Below are 16,397 nucleotides of genomic sequence, written 5' to 3'. Positions count from 1 at the left end.
CATATCTTCTACTCCTACTACATGAGATGCATCTCACGTTCATGAACCTGAGCTAACACAAAATCATCTCTTACAGCTAAGATCTGCAGTATGGGTTGGCAAACTATAGCCCACCAGCCAAATCTGCCCCCACCCCAACCCCTGCTTTTGTAAAGTTTTATTGGCACAAAGCCACACTCATTTGTTTACATGTTTTCTATGATTGCTTTTGTGCTGCAACAGCAGAGTTGAGTTGTCACCAGACCAAATGTCTTGCAAGAGCTAAAATATTTACTATATTACACTTTGTGGAAAATGTGTGCTGACCCCTGCTCTAGAGAACAGATCTCCACCCGTACGTGTACCCAAAACATCTTGGGCTCTGTTTGCAGATATTTTAGAGGTGAGAGCAAAAGACTATGAGGAAGATAATAGCAAGAGCTCTCAGGTGAGGGGATCCAGTCCTTGCTCTGGTGCTATTTGCATCAACTTGGGACGATTCCATTCCTGGTCCAAGTTTGCCTAGAAGGCAAAATGAAGGAATTGAACCAGGTGATCTAGAGCAGATCTTCCAACTCTGAGATTCTGTGGTTCCAATGTTTAACCTATTAAGATTTTTTTTATAATACACAGGTGTATATCTACAGTTAAGATTAAAGGATGGTCCAATTTTTAAAACCCTTCGATTTTGAGATAATTTTAGATTTACAGAAAAGTTGAAAAAGCACAACACGGAACTGTCACACACGCTTCAGTCAGCTTCCCCCATGTTGTCATGTTACGTAACCATTGTATAGTCCTCAAAATTAAGGAATTAACCTTGGTATAATATTATGAATTAAACTACGGACTTTCCTTAGATTTTACCAGTTTTTCCACTAATGCATTTAGTCATTATATCTCCTCAGTCTTCTCCAGTCTATGACAAGTCAGCAGTCTTTCCTTGTCTTTTATGACTGACACTTCGAAGAACACCAATCAGTTATTTTGTAGAATGCCCCTTAGTTTAGTTTTGTCTCAATTTTTCTTGTGATTACTTTGAGATTGTGCATTTTGTGAAAGGCTACCATAGCGGTGAAGTGCCATTATCGGTCCATAATATCAGGGAGCACATGGTATCAATACCATGACCTTGATTACCTGGCCAAAGTGGGCTCTGACATAAAGTTGTCATTTCCTTTTCACACTCCCGTACTTACTAAATATTTTGAGGGAAATACCTGGAGGTTATACAGACATACTGTTTCTACTTAAACTTTTTTCCCACTCATGACAGCATCCTGTGGTGGATCCCACCTGCAGCATCATTGTGGTACCCTAATGGTGATTTTCTATTTCCCACATTCCTTCTGTCTATTAATTGGAATTTTCCCATTAGGAAGCATATACCTTCTCCGACATTTATTGATTGATATCAGTATGAATTCATGGATTTTATTTTATGCTCATTGCTCATGGGTAGTTTTTGCTCATTGCTGGAGTTGCTTAAACTTTGACCATTGGTAACTCTTTCAGGTTGGCTTCTGTGCCCCTTCAATATGCTCCTTTTATGTTTTTTGAGGCTTCCTAACTTATATATAAAAAGGAATGGTCTCTGGGTTGCTACAGTATTGAAAGTTTGGTTCTTAAGTGGGGTGATTTCGCTACCCCACCTCCACCCTTGGGGACATTTGGCAATGACTGGACACATTTTTGGTTGTCACAACTGCCAAACATCCTACAGTGCACAGCACAGCTCCCCACATTCAAGAATTTTTCAAAATGTCAGTAGTTCTGAGGTTGAGAAACTGGTCTAGATCATTATTTTCTTGATGGCCCGATAATGACACCAAAAATAAATACTGTCAGGGACAAAAATAATGGTTTCCTTAAAATATGTTTTTAAAATTATTAAACATGTTGTGCTTATGAAATATAAAAATATAATATGGAACTTCCTCTTCCAGCCATGATGGAATACCAGGATTGATTATGGTCCATCTTAAAAAACTAGAAAACCAAACAGAATATATAAAATAATAGCTTTCAGACACTGTATTACCTGTTGAGGTAGTACAAAAGTACAAAATGATACCACCCAAAAGAGGGATAAAAAGTAAGATGAATAAACAGAAATAATCTCAGAGATGTAGACGAAAAACTGCTGGTTGCTAGATGGGAGAAGGGTGGGGATGAGGGAGAAGGGGAAGGGATTAGACAGCATAAATTGGTAACTACAATATTGCCACAGGGATATGAAAGACAGTTTGGGGAATATAAGCAATAATGTTGTAAAGTCTTTGTAGGGTGTGAGATGGGCGCATGTCTTCTTAGGGAGACCACTTCATGGACGGTGTAGATGATTGACCACTGCACTGTACACCTGAAGCTGAAGCTGAATAAGACTGAATGTCAACTATAATTTAATATATATATATATATATATATATATATATATATATATAGTCACAGGATATGGAGTACAGCATGGGGAATAGAGTCAATGGAATTGTAACAGCTATATAGGATGTCAGAGGGGCAATAGATTGGGGGAGGGAGGCTATCACTTTGTGAGGGGTGAAATGTCTAACTATTACATAGTTTTGTACACCTGAAACTAAGAATTAAAAAAAAAGTAAGGTGAGCCCTATGATTGTTATAGCTTATTGCCTGGAATCATTATCTAGGCTTCAGCAAAGAAGAGGGAAACCAAAACAATCCTAGGGATCTTGCTCAATAAAAGAGACACAGATAAGAGTTCATGGAATCCAAGGAGGCTGGAAATTATGAGGAACAATACTACAGAAGTAAGATCTGTACACATAGAGAGATCTTCAGAGATATGCAGAGGGCCCCCTTGATTCTTTGACTGAATTCTGATCTGCATATGAATGAAAAAAGACTACCCTAGATAAATGAAAGAACTACCAGAAAAAAGTAGACTGAACAACTATCAGAGCTCACATAGGGCTGGGAATAGTTCATGTTCCCACCAACCAGTGTGGAAAAACCTGCAATACCTAGGATATTAGGTAGAGTCCTCAAAAAGATATTGTCTTAGTAATAGGCCTAAATTATCCCTAGACTAAAGAATCAAACTGATTCCAAGTAATTCGTCTTTATCCTGTAATAAAAATCAACAATATTTAAAGGAATACAATAAAATCCAATACCCAACAATGTAAAATACACAATTTTCAGTGTCCAAATAATATTGACCATATAAAGAAGCAGGAAAATATGATTCATAACGAGGAGACATACCAATCAAAAGAAAAACACTCTTAGAAATGATGAAATTAGCAGACAAGAATGTTAAAATAGCTATTATAAATACACTTCATAATATATGAAATAAAACATATACTGGATTCAGAATTAACAGAACAGAAACTGCAGTAGATTAGATAACTTGAAGTCTTAGCTATAGAAACTAATCAAAACAAAGTACAGAGAGAAAAGACGGGAAAAAAGGAATATAGCATGAGTGACCTACGGATAATATAAAGTGATCAAACATATGCACAATTGAAATGTCAGGAAGGGAGAGCAGAAAAATATTTGAACAAATAAGGCTGGAGAAATTTTAAACTTTATGAAAAGTTAAATATCCAGTTATCCAAGAATCTCAACAAACTCCAACATAATAAATGTAAAAAAAAAAAAAAATGGCATCATGACACATCATAATCAAATTGCTGGAAAACATTAAAAAAGAGAAACATTAAAAGCAATCAAAAAAAGCAACCAGAGGAAAAGAGACATATTACATGAGAAAAGAAGATAAAGATTACATCAGACTTCTTGATTGAAACCATGTAAGCTAGAAGACAGTGTAGTGGCACCTTAAATATACTAAAGGAAAAAAAAGTCATCCTAGAAAGCTAAATGCAGTGAAAATATCTTTCAAAAATTAAAAGAATTTTTAGTAATGTTTTTCTGGTCTATTTCATTTATTTCTGATCTAATCTTTGTTATTTCCTTCCTACTTGTAATTTCAGGCTTAGTTTATTCTTTTTCTACTTCCTTGAGGTGTAAAGTTGGGTTGTTTGTTTGAGATCTTTCTTTTTTCTTAATGTAGGCATTTATTGCTATGAACTTCCGTCTTAGAACTGCTTTTGCTGCATCCCATAAGTTTTGGTATGTTGTGTTTCTATTTTCCTTTGTCTCAAGATGTTTTTTATTTTTTTTTATTTCCCCTTTGATTTTTTCCTTGGCCTATTGGCTATTCAGGAATGTGTTATTTAATTTGCAAATATTTGTGGATTTTCTAATTTTCATCTTGTTATCCATTTCTAGTCCCATACCATTGCAGTCAGAAAAGATATCTAATGTGATTTCAGTCTTCTTAAATTTGTTAAGACTTCTTTTATGACTTAATGTATAATCTATTCTGGAGAATGTGCACTTGAACGTATGTGCTGCTGCTGTTGAATGGAATTTTCTATATATATGTCTCTTAGGTCCATGTGATCTATAGTGTTAATCAAGTCATCTGTTTCCTAATTGATTTTCTATCTGGATGATCTATCTATTGTTGACAGTGGGGTATTAAAATCCCCTACTATTACTGTATCGATGTTCATTTCTCTCTTCAGTTCTGTCAATGTTTGCTTTATATAATTAGGTGCTCCAATGTTCGGTACATATATATTTATAATTGTTATATCCTCTTGGTGAATTGACCCCTCTGTCATTATATAATGATCTTCTGTGTCTCTTGTTAGAGTTTTTGACTTAAGGTCTATTTTGTCTGATATAAGTATAGCTACCTCTGATATCTTTTGATTACCATTTACAAGGAATATTGTTTTCTATCTCTTCACTTTCAGCCTATGTATTTCCTTAAAGATAAAGTGAGTCTCTTGGAGGCAGTGTATAGTTGTACCTTATCATTTTTTTTTTTTTAGGCATTAGAGCATTTATTATGCTTCTGGAGTTCCCAAGGTGGGCTAGTTGTATCTTATATATTTTATCTATTCAGACACTCTATGTATTTTGATTGGAGAATTTAATCTGCTTATAGTTAAAGTAATTATTGATAGGTAAGGACTTATTATTGCTGTTTGTTAATTTTTTCTGTTTTGTAGTTCCTTTGTTTCTTTATTCCTTTCTTGATGTCTTCTTTTGTGATTTTTTAATACTTTTCAGACAAAAGCTGAGAGAATTCATAGCCGAAAAACATGTACTACAGAGAAATGTTAAAGAAAGTTCTTCGTACAAAAGGAAAATGATAGCAAATGAAAATTTGGATCAAACAAAGGCATGAAGAGCACTGAAACTTCTAAACATGTGAGTATATATAAAAGACATTTTTTTATTTTCTCCTTAAATGAAAATTAACTGTTTAAATGAAAAATAATAACAGTATATTGGAGTATTTATAATACATAGAAATAAAATGTATGGTAACAATAGCACAAAGAACAGGAAAGGGAGAAGGGAAGTATGCTGTTTTAAGTTCTTAGAGTATATGTGAAGTGGTATAATATTGCTTGAAGTTAGATCGTGCTAAATTAAAGACTTTCTTGAAAGCCCTAGAATAACCAATAAAAAAGAGACAAAGAGAGCCATTAAAGCCAATACTGGAGATTAAAAGGAATCATAAAAATAACTAATTAAAAAGAAGGCAGGAAAAGAGAAGGAAAAATAAGACCAAGATGAAACAAATAAAAATCAGATAGCAAGGTTGTAAATTAAAATCCCACAAAATCAATAACTTAATTAAATATAAATGGTCTAAACACCCCAATTAAAAAATAAAGATTGTCATTTTGAGTAAAAAAGCAAGACTTAACTGTCTATAAGAATCCCGCTTTAAATCTAAAGATGCATACAGCTTAAAAGAAAGATAAACACAAGCAAACACTAATGAAAAGAACGTTAGAGTAGCTATATTAACACCAAGCAAAGTAGATTTTGGTACAAGGAATATTACTAGGAATAAAGGGAATAGTTCATGATAATAAAGAGGTCCATTCATCAGGAGGATATAACAGCCTTAAATGTATATGCATCTAATAGGGGAGTTTCAAATATGTGAAGTAAAAACTGAAAGAAGTATAAGGAGAAATAAGGAATTTCATAATTATAGTTGGAGATTTCAATCCAATGACTGACTCCTCTCTCAGTCATTGATAGAACAAATAGAAAGAAAATGAGTAAAGATACAGAAAACCTGAATTGCGGTTTCATCCAAATTTATCTAATTGACTTTTATAGAATATTCCATCCAACTAGAGCAAAATATATATCATTTTCAAGTGCACACAGAACATTCACAAGGACCATATTCTGGGCCATAAAAAAAGTCTCCATAAATTTAAGAGAATTTAAATCATGTAAAGGATGTTCTCTAGCTGCCAAGCAATCAAACGAGAAATCAGTAACATATAGAAATCTGGAAAATTCCCAATATATGGTTTTTAACAGCTTTTTAAAGATATAATTCACATATCATGCAATTCACTCATTTAAAGTATACAGTTTAATGGGTTTTAGCATTTTCAAAGATATGTGCAACCATCACCACAGTCAATTTTAAAACGTTTTCATCACCTCAATAAGAAACTGTATCCTGTAGCTATCATCTCTCTACCTCCCCAAATATACCTAAGTAACCAATAATCTACTTTCTGTCTCTATAGATTTCTCTGTTCTTAACTTTCATATGAATGGAATCATACAGCATATAGTCTTTGGTGACTGGTTTCTTTCACTTGGCATAATGTTTTCAAGGTTCATCTATATTGCAGCGTATATCAGGACTTATCTCTTTTTTATGGCTAAATAGTGTTCATTATATAGCTGTACCAGATTTTATCTCCATCGATGGTTATTTGAATTGTTTCCACCTTTGGGGTATCATGATGATACAATTACTCGTGTACAAGTTTCTGTATGGACATACATTCACATTTTTATTGAGTATATAAAAGGAATGGAATTAGCTGGGCTGCATTGTAACTCTTCATTTGTTTGAGGAACTTCCAGATTGCTTTTCCAAAGCAGCTGCACCATTTTACATTCCCACCAACATTGTCTGAGGGTCTGGTTTCTCCACATCCTCCCTAACACATGTTGTTATCTGACTTTTTGATTCTAGCCCTCCTAGTAGGTGTGAAATGATAGCTCATTGGGTTTTGATTTACATTTTCCTGATGACTAATGTAGAACAGCATTTCATGTGCTTATCAGTCATTTGTATATCTTCTTTGAAGCAATATCTGTTCAGATCCTTTGCCCATTTTTAATATGTTTATTTTTATTGCTGAGCTGTAAGAGTTCTTCATATATTCTAGATACAAGTCCTTTGTCAGGTATATGATTTGCAAATATTTTCTATTCTGTGGGTCATCTTTTTATTTCCTTGATGACATCAATATATGGATATTAAACTGCACTTTTCTAAGTAACGTATGGGTCAATGAACAAATTTCAAGAGTAATTAGAAAATGTTTTGAACTAAAAAAATGAAAACCCAACATTACAAAATTTGTAGGGTGCAGCTAAAATGATACTTATAAAGAAATGTTTAGTATTCAGTGCTTAATTTAGAAAAGTCTAACGCGAACTATCTATGCTTCCACTTGAAGCAATTGTTTAAACATTTATATACTAGACATTGTCAGATCAGTCTCCAAAGTGTTTATGCCAGTTTGTGCTTCCAGCAGCAATGAATGTTCCTATCATCAACATTCCTGATATTGTTAGACTTTACTATTTGGCCAAATGGATGTGAAATGTGTTTCCTTGCTTTAGTTTGTATTCCCTGATCACTGCAGAGTTGACCAACTTTTCATATATTTAATGGCCTTTCAGTTCTCATCCTCTATGTAGTTCCCGTTAACATTCTTGCCCATTTAAATTGGGTTGTCTGTCTTAACTTTTGGATTGGAGGAAGTCTTAAGATATTAAGTGAGTGCTTTCCAGTGATATCTGTTGAAAGTGTCTTCTCCCAGTCTGTAGCTATCTTTGAACTTTATGTTGCCTTTGTTGTATAAATGTTTTAATTAGAAGAAGTCCAATTTATTAGTACTTTTGAAGTATGGCCTGTGTTTTTTTTTCTCTTAAGGAATCCTATCTTATCATAAATATACCGTGTTTCCCCGAAAATAAGACCTAGCTGGACAATCAGATCTAATGTGTCTTTTGGAGCAAAAATTAATATAAGACCCGGTCTTATATCATATAAGACCGGGTCTTATTTTACTTATAGTAAAATAAGACCCGGTCTTATATTATATTGTATTGTATTGTATTATATTATATTATATTATATTATATTATTATACCCAGCCTTATATTATAGTAAAATAATACCGGGTCTTATATTAATGTTTGCTCCAAAAGACGCATTAGAGCTGATTGTCCGGCTAGGTCTTATTTTCAGGGAAACATGGTAGTCTCCTATATGTTCTTTTAAATTTTTTAATGTTTTATTTTTTACATATTGCTTTATAATTCACCTTGAACTTATTTTTTGTATAGGATTTACTTTTTTTCACAGGGCTGTTGAATGATCTATGCACCATTTATTAAATAGTGTTTCCTTTCCCTACCTCTCTGCTATTCTACCATTGTCGTATATCAAGTTTCCCTACATCTGTGGGTTACTTTCTGAGCTTGCTGTTCTGTTCAACTGGTCTGTTTTATTTTGTCCTTAAGCTTGTACCACATAGTTCTATTACTATAAGCTTGTAATAAATATTGCTATCTGGTAGCATGAACCACCACCCCTCACCCCTCCCTACCCTCCCACCCCCACCCCCGCTCATTCTCTCATTCTTCTTCATGAGTGTTTTGACTATCCTTGGTCCTTTGTTCTTCCATATAAATTTTATGGTCAGCTTGTCAAGTTTGGCGAAAAAAAGTCTGTTAGGATTCTATTGGAATTGAAATGAATTTATGGATTAATTATGAAAGAATTGCCATCTCTGAAATACCAAGTCTTCTATTTTATAAAAAGAATGTGTTTGTCTTGTTTTGTTTTGTTGAGGGATCTCTTCCGCTACCTAAAAGTGGTAGGCACCCCACCTCCAGGCATCCAGCTCACCGAAGGCCAGAGCTAATAACACTTCTGGTGAAGGACCTTGAACTATGTGTAGAATTTAGTCTGAGTGCTCTGTTCCCTAATTGTCAGTTGTGCATATGAGATCAACCCAGTGGTGTTTCTCTGCTTCGTTCTTTTGTGTTTTTCTTGCCATTCCTGTTTGGTTGCTCCAGGTTCTAGGAATTCAAGGAGTTAGCACAAAAACCTAGGCAGGGAAGAACAATAAGAGCCTGAAGAGTTCCACTTGGTAAATACCTACATCCCCTGCCTTTAGTGGGAAAATCATAGGAACTAATGGTCTAGATTGAAAGGGAACATTGTGAGGTGTTTTGACGACCGTAGAATGACAACTATCCTGTGAGTTTCTAGTTTGTTTTGCTTCTTCCATTTCATATGGTTCTGCCGCTATTGTTTAGATACACAGCGTAACACAGAAGACTGACTGCATGATGCCTAGATACAGCTATTCCTAAGTATTGAGATACACGACCAAATTGTTTGGCGATCATTCACATAAGTCAGTGCAGACTTTCAGCCAGGGTTTCAGTCTACCCGGCATTTGCCTTTTTGTCTGTTACGAAACAGAAGTTTTCCAGTTCTATACTGCTTCCTTCTATATCTGGACTCTTAGGCCTATTCTTTTTTTTTTTTTTACTAGACTTTATTTTTTAAGAGCAGTTTTAGGTTTACAGAGTTCCCATATATTCCCTCAGTTTTCCCTATTATTAATATCTTGTATTGGTGTAGTATATTTGTTACAACAATGAACCAATGTTGATACATTATCATTAATTTAAGTCCATATATTCTGTGGTTTTTGACAAATGCATAATGTCATGTATCTACCATTTCAGAATCATACAGAATAGTTTCACTGCCCTAAATATCGCCTGTGTTTCACCTCTTCATCACTCCCCCACTCTCCTCAAATTCCTGGCAATCACCGATCTTTTTATTATCTCTATAGTTTTGCCTTTTCTGGAATGTCATATACATTGAACTATACACTAGTATGTAGCCTTTTCAGACCGACTCCTTTCGCTGAGTAATATGCATTTAAGGTTTCTCCATGGCTTGGTAGCTTATTTCTTTTTATTGTGGGATAGTATTCCATTGTCTGGATGTACCACTTAGGTCTATTCTTAACCTCTTGCTCTTTGATGATTTGACTGTGACAGCCCCCAATTCTAAATCACAAAGCCCTCCATGCCAATGATAGTCAAGGACCTATTTGAACAACCAGTCCATTTAGACTCATTTTCTGGCCAATGCAAACCGCTGATCATTTGGGTAAGGAAAGGAATTAGCCAAATTAGTGGTCACTGACTTGACCTGACAGCTCCATCAAGGTGGTCAAACTGGCTGGATCTGTGGGTCTAACCTCAGAGGCAGGCAACATGGTCCAGTGGAAGGAGCCCGGGCCCAGGAGTCAAGGGCTCTGGGTTGTACTAACAGCTTTACCATCAACCTGTGCTTAGCTACTCCCCTGTGGACCCCAATCTTTGAAGGCCTTGCCTGCTTTGCTGAACACAAATGCCAGAAGAGGTGTGAGTACTCTCTTATGATCAGACCTCTCATCTGTAGCGTGGAATGCCACTTACATGCCAAAGCACCGTCTACTAGGACAGCAGGACCGAGGACTCACAGATACATCCTTTGCCATGTGGGCATCTTTCTGAGACTTATCTTCTTGCCGGGGTATGGGGCTCATGCTGCATGCCCCTGAGGGCTTTGCAGAACTTTCACATGAAAGGACTCATGGTGCACACTCATCCTGGGGCCTGTTGGAGCTAGGCAAAGGGTGACAATCTGAAAATAGCATTTTCCGTGGCCCTAGAAGGCCTTTTCTTCCTGTATTATTAGGCCAACACTGATGCAGAGCCATTGATGATTAATGCTGCTAGATGGAGCTGGGTCACTTTAGATGAGCCTCCTTCCCTTACACACAACTGTGTAAATCACTGCAAGCTATTCTGCTTCCTAAGTTTAAACTCTTCTTTGCTATCAGGAACTGGCTTCCCTGAATGCTTCTGCAGTTTGGGATTTAAATATTACCTGCTTTTCACACTGAAGTCTCCCCACTCTTCTTTGCCTGTATCTTTTGAGGGGCAGAGTGTCTTTCTACAGTGCTAAAACAGAAGCTTAGTGGGGCGGCCGGTTAGCTCAGTTGGTTAGAGCGCGGTGCTCTTAACAACAAGGTTGCCGGTTCGATCCCCACACAGGCCACTGTGAGCTGCACCCTCCACAACTAGATTGAAACAACTACTTGACTTGGAGCTGAAGGGTCCTGGAAAAACCCACTTAAAAGAAATAAAAGTTAAAAGTAAAAAAAAAACCCAGAAGCTTCACATTTGTTTCTTCTGAAAATTAATTTGGTTCACCTTTCCCAAGACATTCTTCACTCTGGGCCCTTGGGATGAGCTTGGCAGTGGGCTCCATGGAGGGAATGGAAGTTCCTCTGACTTTGGGGAGCACACAGACAGGGCTGGACATTTTCAGTCTTGGCCAGGAGGCCCACTATATCCCCAGCTGCTCAGGTAGAAACTCTTCCCTCTTCCTTGGCTGCCACTCACCATTTGACTTCTGGGGTGTCAACTACTTATGTCTCCCATGGGTGCTGGCAGAAACCCCCTTCCCTGTCCCCCTTGCTCCAGGTTATCCCCTACACTGCCCCTAGTGTGAGAGAGATTCTTCCCATTATGAAGTCATGCCTTCCACTCAGGAGGCTAGGATCTCCACTGGCTTCCGGATTAAGTTGCAACTTAGGCTTGGTGTGCAGGGCCCTCCTCACCCCAGCATTCTACTTCCTGTTCAGCTCTCCAAGATCTCGGCCACCCCCTTCCCAAAATCCTTGTGCTTCAACCATCCCAGACCTGCTTCTGTCCCGAGCATTGCGTGTACCTTCACATTGCTCTACCTTGTTCGTGCTGTCCCCGTCGTCTGCAATTCTTCTCCCCTTCCCCATATTCCTTTCCTAGGCATTCTTCAAGCTGCAGCTCCCACATCACCAACTGTATAAAGCCTTCTGCAATCCCTGGAGAGTTCATTTCCTCTTAGGTTAGGGCAGAGTGAGACCAGAACCGGATTCTCAAGGCCTTCACCCCATGCTGTTTGGTGAAGAGAACTTGCAGTGAGTATATCCCAGAGTGACCAGGAGTCTCCAGGAGCATGGGCTACCCAGGCTCTTTGCTGGCTTCTTGTGCAGTAGGTGGCTAGAGCTGCTACACCCTCTTCCATGAGGAAGGATGCCCTCTCCGACTGGCAGAACATCTAGGGACGAAGGTGCCAGCAAGTAGGTTTCCCAGACTTGTCTTGAGAGGAATGGGGCAGCCAGCTTCCCAGGCTAATATCTTTCCCTGGACAAGGTCACTTCAGGAACTCTTGACTGACCATCCACTGGACACGAGGCGCTGGACTGGTTGGTGCTGGACTCCTGCCCTCGAGGAGTTCACAGCCAAGTAGGGAAGATAGAGTTCTCTATATGGGTATATTCATTTGCTAGCATTGCTGTAACAAAGGACCACAGACTGGGGGACTTGAACAACAGAAATGTATTGCCTCCCAGTTCTGGGGGCTAGAAATCCAAACTCAAGGTGTTGGCAGGGTTGTTTCCTTCTGAGGAAACAGGGAGGTAGCTCGGCATCCCTAGCTCTGGGGCCCAAATGGTGGCAGGATGCCTGGAACAGAGCAGAAATGCCATAGCCCCAGGGTCTGGCAGCCAAGTCCGGGCCACAGCTTTGCCCTGCCTGGCTCTTGGTTTTGCACAAATCCCTGCCCCTCTCTGGGCCTTGGTTCCTCTAGCATCAGACTGAGGCCGTTGACCCATGCCATCCATGAGCTCCCTTCTCACTCTAAACCTCCCAGCATCCAGGCCAATATCGAACCCTGAGATCAGGGAACTGACAGGCCTGTCAGTCAGGCTAGGAATTGTTCTTCTGCCAGCCCAGTGGAGGCTTTCCTGTGGGTCCTGCCTGTGCCTGCCTCATGCCTACTGCTGATCAACCGTCTCCTCAGTCCAGAACACACACACATTCATTGTCCATAGAGACAAGTTCCAGGTGGGAAAAGTATCATGCTTTTAAGGAGCCAAGCAGCAACTAGGCTCCAACCTGTTTCTTCACAAAAAGTTTCTACCTCTTGGCCCATCTGCTTCTTAGTAACCTGAAGCACAACAAAGATAGTATGTGGCCCAGCCATGGATTGGGCCACTAAGCCTGCCTTAAAAATCCGCATCACGCCTAGCTTTCCCCCTCAGCAATAGCTCGTCCTAAATGACCCTAACTGCTTCCCACAGATACTTGGCCCAGTGAAAGCAAACATTTCAAGAGTTAACTCTCTCACTCCAGTCCTTCTCCAGTCATGTTAAATCCCAGTTTAGGAGGAAAAAAAAATATTTATCACATTCTTCCATGGCCATTCTACACCACATTGAGTGGGTGACAGGCAGGGAAACTGGAAAGGAAATGCCTGTAATATTTAGTTAATGTGGTCATCATATTTGATTTGGCTGCATGTCCCCAAATGCAAATACAAACATCCCACTTTATTTGCATGTGAATCTTTTCTTCCCCAGAGGGCAGGGTGGAGATGCTGTAGCACAGTGAGGCTTAGCTGAGACTTAGAACAGTTGTGCTGGGCCCCAGGTGGCTGGCGGTGTAGACTCTAGGAAACTGCTAAGGAGACAAACTGAGGGCAGCTTGGAAAATACCACAATTCAGTTTTGCAGGAAACCATTTCACCGGTGCCTCTCACAGAAAAGGCCGGGGGAGTGGAAGGACCACTGGGCTGGGAATAGAATCAGTTCAAATTTGACTTCTACCACTTGATCTCGGGTGTTTCTTAGCTTCTTGGAGCCTCAGTTTTCTCCTTGGTAAAAATGGGCTTAAAAAATCCCTGCTCTGCTGACCTCATAGGGCTGTTGTGAACATTCTAGGGGAAAATGCACATGCAAGCTGTTGTCAAATAATTTAGGAATGTGATATATTACTATGACTGTGATTGTTAATAGGTGAGGAAGCTAGAGAAAGTCTATAGAGCAAAATCAGGCGACAGTTCTCGTTTTTAGGTGATCTGGACTCAAAACAACTCATCCAAAAGAAGTGTTTTGGAACGTGTAGAATTGTTCTTAAGAACTTATTAACCCTGGGCTTTAGGCCAGAGAGCAGCTTAACACACTCTGTAATCTAGGAAGGGAGTGCTACTGCCCTCCCTGCCCCTTCTCACTTTCCCCATCCCTGTGTGGGGCTGGCCTAGCCGCTCTCTCCGGCCCCTGGGAGTCTAAGGCAGCCTAGCCTGCTCAATGGTACAGACTGAACACATTTTCACTTCACATTTCACTAGGCCTTTGCAGGTAGGAATTTCCACGTTTCTGTAGGCCTAGCCTTTTGAACAGCAGGTTCATTTGCAACTCTGGTCTACTTGAGCCTAGTGTTTACTAGCGAACAGGCCAGCGTTGTGGGCGAATACCATGAGATCTGGAGGGAGAGCCATGGGATCCTATTCAACAGTCCTGTAAGCCTCAGCCATCTTGACCCCAGGAGACACAAACAAATGCAAGGGGCCTCTGCCTGGCTCAATTCTGGAAGCAGTCTACCTGGCCTAATCAGCCCTGAGATCAAAGAGACACAAGACCACAGGCTCAGGACAGTTTTCCAAAGAGCCTCCCAAGCAGAAGAATCAAGGCATTTGGATGAAAATTGACATATTTCCAACAGGGCTGATTTAATTATGTAGCAAATTCATTACTGATCATTGCAAATCATGTCTTAAGGGCTTATGTTTTTCTTCCATTTGGCTGCTACCAGACCACGCTAGAAGCAGTCAGTTCTGCAGAAATTTTACCTTGGGACTCCTCGTAGCCTTGCTGTGAGGCTTGGCTTCCTAGAGACTCCTGTTACTCACTTCCCCCTGGTCCTCATAAAACCCAGAATCCAACATGCTGCCCAAGTTGAAGCCATTTTGATAGTGCAGTTAGAATAGTTGCCACTGCGGAAAGCTGGGAGTTTCCCCATTCTCAGATTTCACTCTTTCAACCTACTGCCCTACTTTAGATCACCTCCCAGGAGCAGGACCTCCCCTACCTGCCATTCAAGACCTTCCCTAATTCATCCCTTCAGGGTAGAACAGTGGGGAAGATGGTTGGCTTTAGATGCCAGCAGATCCAAGTTTGAATGTCAGCTTTATCTCACACATGACCTTAGACAATCACTATGCTTTTCTTTCCAAACCTCTATGTGTTCATCTTCAAAGGGAGATAATAATGTCTCGTGGAGCTGTTGCGAGGATTGAAGAGATAATAATAAATGCAGAGCATCCAGCCCGTGGTGGTTGCTCGGTTGTCAGTGGCCGTGAACACTGCAATTCTATCAAGCACAGTCTGGCCCCAACCTCCCCTCCAACATTTCATCTTCTCTTCCCCGTACATCCTGTGCTCCAGCCTGATGGAGACTTTGCTGTTACACTAAGACTGTCTGACAGGCCTTTGCTTTGACTTCAGGCCTTTGCTTACGCTCATCCCTCTTCCCTTCTATTCCCCTGTCTCAAGTAAGGTCTGTACTTCAAGTCACGGCTCAGAGAAAGTCCATCTGGACCCCCAGCCTGAGGTGATCATTTTTCCTCTGAGTCCCTGTCGCTCTTCAGCCCTCCTTTGTGGTGCTCATCATGATTCCGGCCCAAACCACTGCTCCATCTCAAGCCCTGTACTTGGTGCTGCAGTGTATCCTGAAGTGATTCCGACTCAGTAACTACCTTTGAGGAGCTCAGTCTGCTGAGCAACCAGAGAAACCCGGCCACTAAGATACACTTAGCAGCGTATCTATGTTTGGATCCTAAGTAGCTGCCTCATGCTTGCCTACCCACAGACAAACCCACAGGTTATTCTTTTGGGGAAAGCCAGAAGCTCCCAGGGATACCCTTTGCCCATTTTCCCACATCTTAAATCATCACAGACTCCATCTTTCTGCGTTGCTTTAAGCGTCTGCTTCAGACAAACTGAGCCAGCCCAAGGACAATGTGGCAATGAGAGCTAAGAAACTGGGGTCACAGAGAGAGGTGATCCTTCCCCCTTACTAGCTGTGTGACCTTAGGCAAGTCACTTCAGCCTTCTGTCAAGTGTTTCTGAGGAGTAAATGGGAAGGACCAGGTACGGGGTGGGTAGGGCACATAGTGGATACTCAATGAAGGGTCATTACTGGGCTAGTGGTATTTACCCTGCCGCCATCGAGGGTACTTCAGCATAGATGGGCTTCTCTTGGGTCCCATTCAAAGGAACGTATATCCTGAGGTGCCCGTGAGGCTGCCCTGAGACCCGGGCCCTGAAGGGAGTAGTTCAGAGAGGCTCCCATTGCTGGAAATGGTGGCGATTACTGAGGACGCATTGATATGCTGT

The sequence above is a fragment of the Rhinolophus ferrumequinum genome, chromosome X, assembly GCF_004115265.2.
Source record: "Rhinolophus ferrumequinum isolate MPI-CBG mRhiFer1 chromosome X, mRhiFer1_v1.p, whole genome shotgun sequence".
Lineage (NCBI taxonomy): Eukaryota > Metazoa > Chordata > Mammalia > Chiroptera > Rhinolophidae > Rhinolophus > Rhinolophus ferrumequinum.
The sequence above is the reverse complement of the archived record's forward strand: the minus strand, read 5'-3'. Positions refer to the sequence as shown.